The sequence below is a fragment of the Buteo buteo genome, chromosome 6, assembly GCF_964188355.1.
Source record: "Buteo buteo chromosome 6, bButBut1.hap1.1, whole genome shotgun sequence".
In the NCBI taxonomy this organism is placed as follows: domain Eukaryota; kingdom Metazoa; phylum Chordata; class Aves; order Accipitriformes; family Accipitridae; genus Buteo; species Buteo buteo.
The window spans coordinates 18,216,320-18,226,095 of NC_134176.1; positions in this window are offsets into that span (position 1 = coordinate 18,216,320).

Consider the following 9,776-nt stretch of genomic DNA (forward strand, 5'->3'; position numbering starts at 1 on the left):
GTTCCACCTGCGGCTGGGCAGACTATCCTCTTGGTCTGGCTTGCAAAGAGATGATGGTGCAAGCACAGGAATGCACAGTGAAGGGACAGACCTCTGCTCTGAGTTTGGGGCTTGTTTCTTTGGTCCTTCTGTCTGTTGGCTTTGGGGTGCAGGAAAAAGAGCAATTCCAGCCTGATTGGACGCCTTGGCCCTGGAGCCCAAGACTTTTCCAGAGCTGGTGCAGTGGTGAAGTGGCAAACTGCTGGTCCCAGGGCCACAGCTGTGAGCTGCCACATAGACAGGTAACCAGATGATTTAAGCCATTACATCCACAGCTCACCACCTTATTGTCAAGACGTTAGGTTAGATGTCACAGCAATGAAGGCAGAAATCGCTCTAGGCTGGGCTTAAACTCAAGGACTTGGGCTTTTCCTGACTTTAGGCCAGACATAAAAGAGAAGACTAGTTCACAGAGGGAAGCTTCCTCCACCAGTGGTTCCAAGATGTTCCCGGGCAGGCAAGCATCCATGTTATATGGACTTTCAAACACGGCACCGGCAGATTTGTGAAAGACGGTGTCCCTTTGACTTTTCCATGTACCCACATCAGCCCTACAGTGCTCTCCCATGCCTCCACAAAACCAGAAGGTCCCTGAGAAACATGGACCTCTTCCTGCAAGACCTGGGTGCCGGACACCCTGCTGCAGCTCCATCCTGGGGCAGGGCTGCTTCACTGCCTGCTCCGGGAGCTTGCGTGGGCACCTCCAGATACAACCTGCCAGTGGCTTCAGCACCATGAACTGCATCCAACAGCGACTTGCCGCCTCCAGCTTCTTCACTCACCAACTTGTGGAAGCACAGTGTGATCATCACACGGCCAGGAAAGGCTGTAGTGCCTCTCTGAGTCACAGCTCTCCTCTTGCTTTAGCAGATCTGTAAGGTGTAAGATGCTTTCTCCATATGCACGGCTTAAGCCATATAACACTCATTCAGACTTGCAGTTCTCTGCTGATCTGTACCCTTCACACTGCTCCATAACAGTGTGCAACTGGAAACACCCCTTCCCCTCACACTATTTGCTTCCCCAAGTAACCCAAGTGCTGCCCTGTCTATTTTTTCTCCATTACAAGGGCCTGAACCCAGATCACTGTACACACTGAAATGCTGAAACCGGTGGCCACGAGGACCTGTGGGTGCTCAGAGCCCTGCAGAAGGCAGGGGCTCTCCCCTGCTGCCGAGCGGGGCTGGCGGGGTGGTGGTGCAGTTTGGCTCCTGGCTTTCCCATGTTTTCGGGGCTGCCTGGTGAGCCAGGAGCAGGGAGGCCAGGAGTCATCCAGCCAGTACGAGCACGTGGGTGGCAAATTTTGCAGCAGATCATGGCTAGAGGATTAAGGCATGTGGTGACATGGATGCAACTGCTGTTCAGTCAGAACCGCTTCTGGAGCTCAGCATCAAGGGCAAGCCCATGCAAACCTCCTCTCACAGACGTGCCCTTCTTACCTGTCACTGCAATAGATGGCCATAAGGTCGGCTTTCAAAAGAGGGTGAGTGATTGGTATCAACTGAATGACTCCTCTCCATTTCATTTGAAATGATGAAAATATGAGCATCTAGCTGCTTTTGCCACCACCGGTGTCTCTGCGGTAGCAGTGGATATCCCATCGGCAGAGCTGCCACAGACACACGTGGGGCTGATGGCTGCTTGAGACCCCAGAGGTCTGCACACCCTGCTCTGATGTGCAGCCAGGCAGCTGCCTGTTTGGCAGGACTTCCCACAGTGCCGGGGCCCATGCTAGCATCCTTGTTGTATAAAAGGAGCCTTGTTAAGTCAACCCAGAGGTCTGTGTAGCTCATTATCCTGTCCCCAATACTGGCCAGGCAGGGGAGACACCGCGGCCAGGCAGAAGGATGCCCTCTGTGTGCACCAGCCACGGGGCACGGGGCTGCACCACCTGGGGCAGCGCAAGCTCTCCCTGGGCAAAACCAAAGCCCCAGCCCACAGCCTAAACCAAGTGCTCGGGGAAATATCTAAGACTGGACAACCGTATGGTGATGCTGCCTGCCTCCAGTGATGAGCAGCACAGAGGCTTCCGGCACCAGAGACACATGTTTTGGTTTAAGAGCTCTTGGTGGGTTTTTCTTAGAAGAATGAGTTTAATCAAATTTTGAAGCCATGTAAGCTTTCAGCATCCCTAACATCCTGAGGAAAGGCGTTCCACAATTTACCTCTGCATTGTCCAAAGAATATCCTTGTGTTAGCTTTGAGCCTCTCATGACTAGGATTGTTGTATTTCAGATCGAGAACTTGAGGGGGAGGCAGGGACCTGGGACTGGGGTGCTGGTTTGTAGAGGCAGGATTCAGGCTAAGCAGTATGGTGGCTGGGGCTAAAGATTTCAAGGTACCTGGGGTCTGTGCCTGAGCTTCAGCCTTTGGAAAACACACACTGAAACCCATAAAATTTCAAGGACACAACCACTAAAAAAACCCCCATGAGGCTGTGGCTTATGTGAGTGGCCAGGGCTGACAATACTGCAGTGGTACCTGAGGTCAGGCAGTTTGGCACTGAAAAAAACAAGCTGCAGGTAACGTACAGGCAAGCTGCCCCTACCCACCCCCAGGGCCTGACCTCAGCCTTGGTCCATGGACAGGACCAAACAGTGACCCATTTTAGGTTATACCTTGGCCTCTGCTCTGATTGAAGAGGACATTGGAAGATTTTGTTGCATGGTCACTGGAGACATGGGATACAGAACAAATGGGTACCTATGGATGAGTTTCACTAGAGCTACGTGAGACACTCTCCTACCTCTTTTCTCTTAGCCTCCAATAACATACAGCATTTTCGTCACTGATAACTCATTGCCCTCCCAAAGAAGCTTTAATGCCAAGGCAACTTTGACTGTCTTACTAGTCACTATATTCAAAGAAACAGCCTGTGTTAAGGCACTAAACTATCAAGATTTAAGGGGGAAAAAAATCAATAAACAGTAGCAGCTGGTAAATGCAAGCACCTAAATATCCTGTCTGTGTCTTGACAAAGCTGCAGATTGAGTCATGTTTCCTGACGTATTAATAAAAAGGTTCGGTGCGTGGGAAAAGGGGAATGGGTGGTGTTTGTCCTGCAGAGGAAAAACAGAGAAGCACCTTGGAGTCCACAGAATTTTCCAAGCCCGTTCCTCTTTGCTTATTTAAGAGCTTTATTTTTTTTTTAATAAAAGCAAGTTTACAGAGATAGGAACACAATAAAAGGCAGTGTCATTTCCTAGCTTGTTAATGCTGGATAAAGGTGACAGGCTGAACAAAATCATCCCCATCTTTATAATTTTCCTTGTTTGATTGCTTACAAATAAACCAGTTTAATAAAGGCTCCGAGATACAAATGCCACATGGCCATATTGACAGGAGCAAAGGAAAGGAGAACACAATAATCATGTTAGCACTATCCCTCAGATTAATTACATAGATAAAATATGCATTTACCTCATTCTAGACAGAAAAATATCATTTACCAACCAGCACTTTAGGCAGGCACGCTGCTGTTAAAAGGCAGACCCGGCTGACCCTAACTAGGTGGAAAAGATGAGACCCACAGCCCCACGAAGGGTGGGCTCCTCCTCCCCTCTGCAACAGCAGCCCACTGTGGTGAGGCTTGTGCCCGCTCTTCCCTCTGCTCCAGATAGGAGTGGCTTCAGGAAAGAGTGGATCCATTTTAATCCCCCTTAAGTATGTTTCCTTAGGACTCAGCACACCTGTATTTAAGAAAATCCACTACTGAGGATGTTTTATCACTGTGGTTTCCCTGTAACCCATGAAACTAGCTGCAGTGGAGGTCACAGCTGGAGGATGCAGCCTGGACCCTGCTGCCAGCAACCTGCCCACTGCTGTCACGGCTGCCCCTCAGGGCACCTCATCCTAAACACAAGCTTGGGTCTTATCTTGTCAGAAGTCTGTCGCAGCTTATACCAAACAAGATCTGTCTTTATTCTCTGACAAACTGTAGTTTCCAGGCCATAAGAAATCATTGAACTAATACTACACCAGCTCAGCGGGGAGAAGCCGACATACCCAACCCTAACCTCAGCTCAGGTGAAATTACACGACACCAGATTTCTTTCCTAATACCATGGCATTAGTTGCTGAAATCAAGGCAACGCTTTCCAGAACTTTTTCATGGTCAAGCATTGAGAAATATTTTTTCATAAACATAAACCCTCATGGTAGGAAATAGATCAACTTGGATTTAAGACAATAAAGCCAAAATCTCAAAAGAATTCTTACTTAGGCACTCAGAAGATGCCTTGAGATACCAGAAGCGCTAAGTAAATTGCAGCCTTCCTGAGAGATCACCAGATGATGCATGGAGGAGCATGTTGCTCAGAAGCACCTTGGGTTTCAACAGCTCCATACCTGAGGTCAGCAGGTCTTGAGGCTGGCGTCGGGTCCCTGGTGTTGGTTTGGTAGGTAGGTATGATGGCTGATGGGTTTCCTCTTCCTGGTGCTGAGGGGGACGGAACCCCAGGTTCCACGGGTCAACAACGTCTCGTTGCTTTGCTTGAGAGTCCAAGCGGAAAAATGTACAAAGAAATGGATACCTCTGTACTGCTGCTGACCTAAACCCATCATCAATGAAAACAGAAATGTTGTACCTTCCTGTCGTAAGGGAAGAGGCTAGAGTGTTGTGTGGCCTTGCAAGTAAAGGCAAGGTAATTTTTGCAAATAAAATGAGAGGAAACCTGTAAGACTTAAAGGCACATATTTTATCTATAACTCCAGAGGCCAGAGAGAGCACCAGGTACTTGAAACTGCCTGGTTCGTCCTAATGGAAATCAAGGCAAAGAAACTAATAACTGCTGGGAAATAGTGCTGTTGTGAGCTGGTCCTGACCTTCCCAGAAACTTCCTTTGTGTCACAACCAAGCTCCTTTCAGCCTCCTCCCCACCCATCGTCACGTACGCAGCTTTGGGTACAACATTTATGTGAGGAAAATCACCCATAAAACTGTATTGCAACATCTCATGCCAAGCTATTTTGGGAATAACCTGAGCAGGTATTTGATTTAACCTCTTCACCAAGCCCCCCAAAACACAAGGTGTTCCGGTTTTATACTAAAAGAATAGCAAATAAATACAGCAACAGCTATAAGATTTGAGGAGGTGAACGTTTCTGAGCGGGTGCACCATCTCATCCCACTGCCTCCACAGTGCTGGAGGTGGGCAAAGCCCTGGCAGGGCGACAGGCCTCGTCGCTGGCTGTGTTTACTGCCCGACCCCGGGCTGCGAGTGCTCAGACCCTACCAAGGCGGCAGCTGCGCCGCTTGCTTTTATTAAAGTCTTTCGATGCATAATTGATCTCTGTGTGAACCCTTGGGAAGCGGCAGATGCAGGAAGTTCAAACCGATGCTTTCAATAACCTTGGATTAATGATAAATAGTTATGTATAACTGATACAGGTGATCACACAGCTCTGCTTTTTGCCTATGGAAATGTCTGTTCTGGCTGCAAAGCCAGGCCCCCAGTCCTTGGACAACCTTTATTTCCCTCCCTGACCTCCGCGGGCAGAGACAGGATTTTTGGCCTGTAAACAGCCCCCAGCTGTTGCCGGCCCCGGTGGGTGTTCAGCCCCGGGTCCAGCAGCAGAGGCAGCGTCACCCCCGCCTCCTCCCCAGGCAGCACTGCTTCCGTCTCCAGCTTGGAAGCAGAAGTTTGGACAACTTCTCCTACCACAGCAGTGCTATCCTGCAAAAACACCATGTGCAATTAGACCCCCCCCCCCCCGTCAAGGTAAGGCTTTATGGCCACACACGTCCGAGATGAACCAGGCGTGTCTTGGTCCTCGATGTCCTACTGCCTGGCACGAGGCAGCCCTTCCCGCTCCCCTGACTGCAGACGGGGTCACCTGCATTTGCGATGCCCGACTGGCTCCTGGGGTCTGGCAGCAGCCTGGGGAAACCAGCCCCCACGGGGCCACAGCTGCACACTTGCAGACCAAGGTGCCTTCCAGCATCTGCATGGCTCTCCAAAGAAGGGGGTGAAGGTGGGGCTCTGCAAAAGCAAAGCCTTCCTTGCTTTTCTGAAGTAAAGGCCGCGAAAGTTCATACATTAACAGCTTGTGGCCTACCGAGTGTGTAGTAAAGGTTAAAGTCATGGCCCACTAAGTTAGCAGGGCCCAGAAGAATCAAGGCTTTCCAAAACAAGACTCAGACTCCTTCCTTCATGTGCATAAATATGTTTTTAGGAGATCCCACTTGGGAAAGTCTCAATCCGCATATCCAGTTGGCAGAAACTGGTAGGCAATTCAAGCTGAGCTGGCTTTGTTGTGCAGGGAAGCTTTGAACATCAGCATGAACAGCTGGGGAAACACGAATTTCTGCTCTTTGTTTCCATCTGCTGCATCTGTGCAACCTCCCAAGCTGTCACAATGGGAGTGAAACTGGAAGGCTCCCTCCCAGCTTGCCAGGGATGCTGCAATGGAGATAGGACACCTCACAGGCAGGGATCTCCTCGGGCACCTACCTGTTTGGGCAGAAAACTGGCATTTCCTGTCTCTCATCCAGCAGAGTATGTTTTCTAATTACAGATTAAACACTAATTGTGAATCATTATGTTTTCTTGCAACTAAAGATATCAACGTAAATGCTTTCAACAAGCTTCTTAATTTTTTAAATAGAGCAATTTAGGACTTCATTCTTGCTTGAATTTGCATATAAAAATTATCTCTATTCCAAGTTGCTGTGAGACTCTAATGTTAAGGTGATATTTTCTTTATAACCTTTTGAGAAAACATACCAAGTACATTAGCACAAGACTGGAAAAAGTGCTGTCTCTGATAACGATCCTCTCCACTATGAATGCCAAAACAGACTCCTTCTCTGTGTGAAAAAAACAACATTCACTCTATCCCATTCCTCCAAGCCCAGATCTTTCCTATATCGAATCAGGTATTTTGCTGCAATTGATTAATTATAGCTTTAGTAGCTATAGCGAATGAGAATATAATTTTCTTATCACAGACCTTTACCAAACACACCTGCTTGGTTTTGCAGAACATCTGGAGCCCATCCACTTGGCTGCTACAGAGCTCAAACTTGTGCTTATTTGTGTCCTCCTCCAGTTTCTTTTCCACAAATGTGAACTCAAAATACAATTTGCCTGATTTGAACTGAACATGCAAACATGAAAACCTGCACACGTAACATCTCTCTGAAAAGAGTTAAATTTCAGCACAGGAAAGGTCAATTTTAGGCAAAACACCCATCCATGCTTCTGATTCCTTGATTAGAAAAACTTAAGTTATGGCACAAAAAGGTCATTCCTTCTCTTATATTATCTTTTATTTTCTCACAAGAAGTCTCTTGTATGAGATTTGACCTGTCAAACTTTTAACCACATCATTAGCAGAGTTTTTTAATCATAAATCAGCAGATGTTTTTTCCCTCCAACTTGAAAAAGTGTATTTGTGATCCCAGCCGAAGCTTTTCCCCCACCTTGATTCATTTATGCCTTGGATCTATTCAACAGTCCACGATTCCCCCAGTTCCTTGAGCTGCCTGTAGCATTGGATACTTTCTCTGAACAGCTTGCATTTACTCCTTGATTCTCAGGCACTTAATTCAAACAATATTGGTAGGAAGCAACGTCAGGTAGGGAGAGCTTGGAAGATTATTCCACTATTTGTGGAATTCAATGGTGGGGACTGGTTCTGCCAGCAGCCCAACATTGGGTACCGTAAGGTAGAGATTAAATTAATGAGTGCATATCTGAAAGGAAACTATATATCTAAAAGGATTATTTATATGAGTGCATGCACATGGATGCCTGTTAGAATAATGCAGATAATTTTGGGAGCTACTATTCATCTCATAATTTCTGATTTGCTGACATCTGTCTGCCTGTTTCCAAGTCAAGGCTTTCCAAACTCAAGCTGTAGGGTAACATACAGAAGTAACATACAGAGGAAAGCAATTGAAATTCTAATGAATTCTCTGTATTATTCATAAAAATTGCCTTACAGTTTCATGGCTAAATACCTAGCAACACATTCACAGCAAATCTTAAAACCAGGCTCCAGTCAGTCAGCAAAGGAGAAGGGAAGTAAAGAAATCGATTCTCTGTGGTAAAGCAACATCTGTCTCATCTATACTGATGAGAAATTAGTAAATTAATTACCGTGCAAGTCTGATTTCCCCCTTGTTAATGTTATCTGCAATCAAGCAATAAAATCACTTCCTTGGGTCTTGGTATAGATATGGCTGACCTAGCACAGCAAATAAAGCAGAGAGATCAGATATCAGCAAACCAAGGTGGCAAAGGGGAGTTTGTTGTCACACGAGGGCTTGTGAGTATTCACACAAAGCCCTCTTTCGCAGAAACCCAAATCTGGCAACGAGTACATCTACCTAATTGAACATGTACCAGAATGACCAGAGTCTGAAAGAAATAGGCCTTTTCTAGGCTACAAAATATCAGATAAAGAGTAGTCTTGCTCTTGCTACTCATCCCCACCTCCCTCTGCAGCCTCCTCTGCTTGAGCAGCTCCCACCCTCACCTGCGGTCTGCCAGCCATCCCAGAGGGGACATCTCTTCTCACCCCCTTCCAGAAAGGTGGCATGATGCACTCTGTCCTTCTGACCATAGCATGGAAACTGAGCGCAAATGGGGAGGATGAAAATAAATATAAATAAATAACCTGATGCTCCCTATCAACCCTCTCTTCCTCTTTTTAGATCTTTTTGATTCTTTCAAGGTGTATGCTTGGTACCTGGAGCAGTTTCAGTCCTAGAATGAAGGAAATGAAAAAGGACTTTTCTTCTGCCACACAATAGCCTATTGTGCTCTCAAGGCAGTGAGATACGGCAGCTGGGAGACAGAGATTCCTATTTTCTGTGAGTTATGATGGCTATTTATTTCTGGTGCTAGGCTGCAGAGCATGGAAAGATAGGCTCAGCATTTGTAAAATATTTTTTAAACCCCTAAATTGCTATGCTGGTCTCTGAAGTGGGGGTAGTTTAACTGCCTGGTAGAATGATAGTCCCTCAAAAACAGACTTGGCCCTTGCAATGTGCTCCCACCACTTAAGATAGAGGCTAACAGAAGCTTCTTGTTCGCTCCAAAGCCATCTGTTCAGTAAGGCAACCTCCTGACACCATTAGGAGCTGCTTGTTGAAATGGTGTCCTTATGTCACCTTTGACCCATAGCTGTGGCACACTTCACAAATCTATACAGATGACATCGGAGAACAACATTGCTAATTGGAGGCAGGAAGTATATCTTACCATTTAACTCAAAATTTGAGATTTATATTCAGATAGACTGCATCACATGGTCTTGTGTGTTCTTGCACTGCCTCACGTGCAGCTTATTAAAATTAATTACGGGGGCAAAAATCCAGTGTGTTTAAACAAATGCTTTAAGGAGTAGTTCTTTATTTCTTGTGTAGCTCTGAAACTGTTTAACACCATAATAATGGCTTTATCATACTCTTCTATGCTTTAAAGAGAGATTTAAAGGTGCTTACATAAATTGTAGTATAGCCTTTAGTGGCACAGTAGCATTTGTTTCCTCATCCCATGTTACTACTCTCCACACTGAACAGCCCTTTATCTGGCAAGGAATTGCAACTATAAGCTGCCTACTTCCAGGTTTTTTACTACATGAAAACAAATGGATTCACAGTTTGGTTAACATCACACCTTTTTAAAATCAGAATACTATCAGGTACTCAAACAGCTGTGCCTTTCTTTTACAAGTATTTAAAAAAAAAAAAGGAAAATTAATAGATGGTAAAGATGGGAACTGAA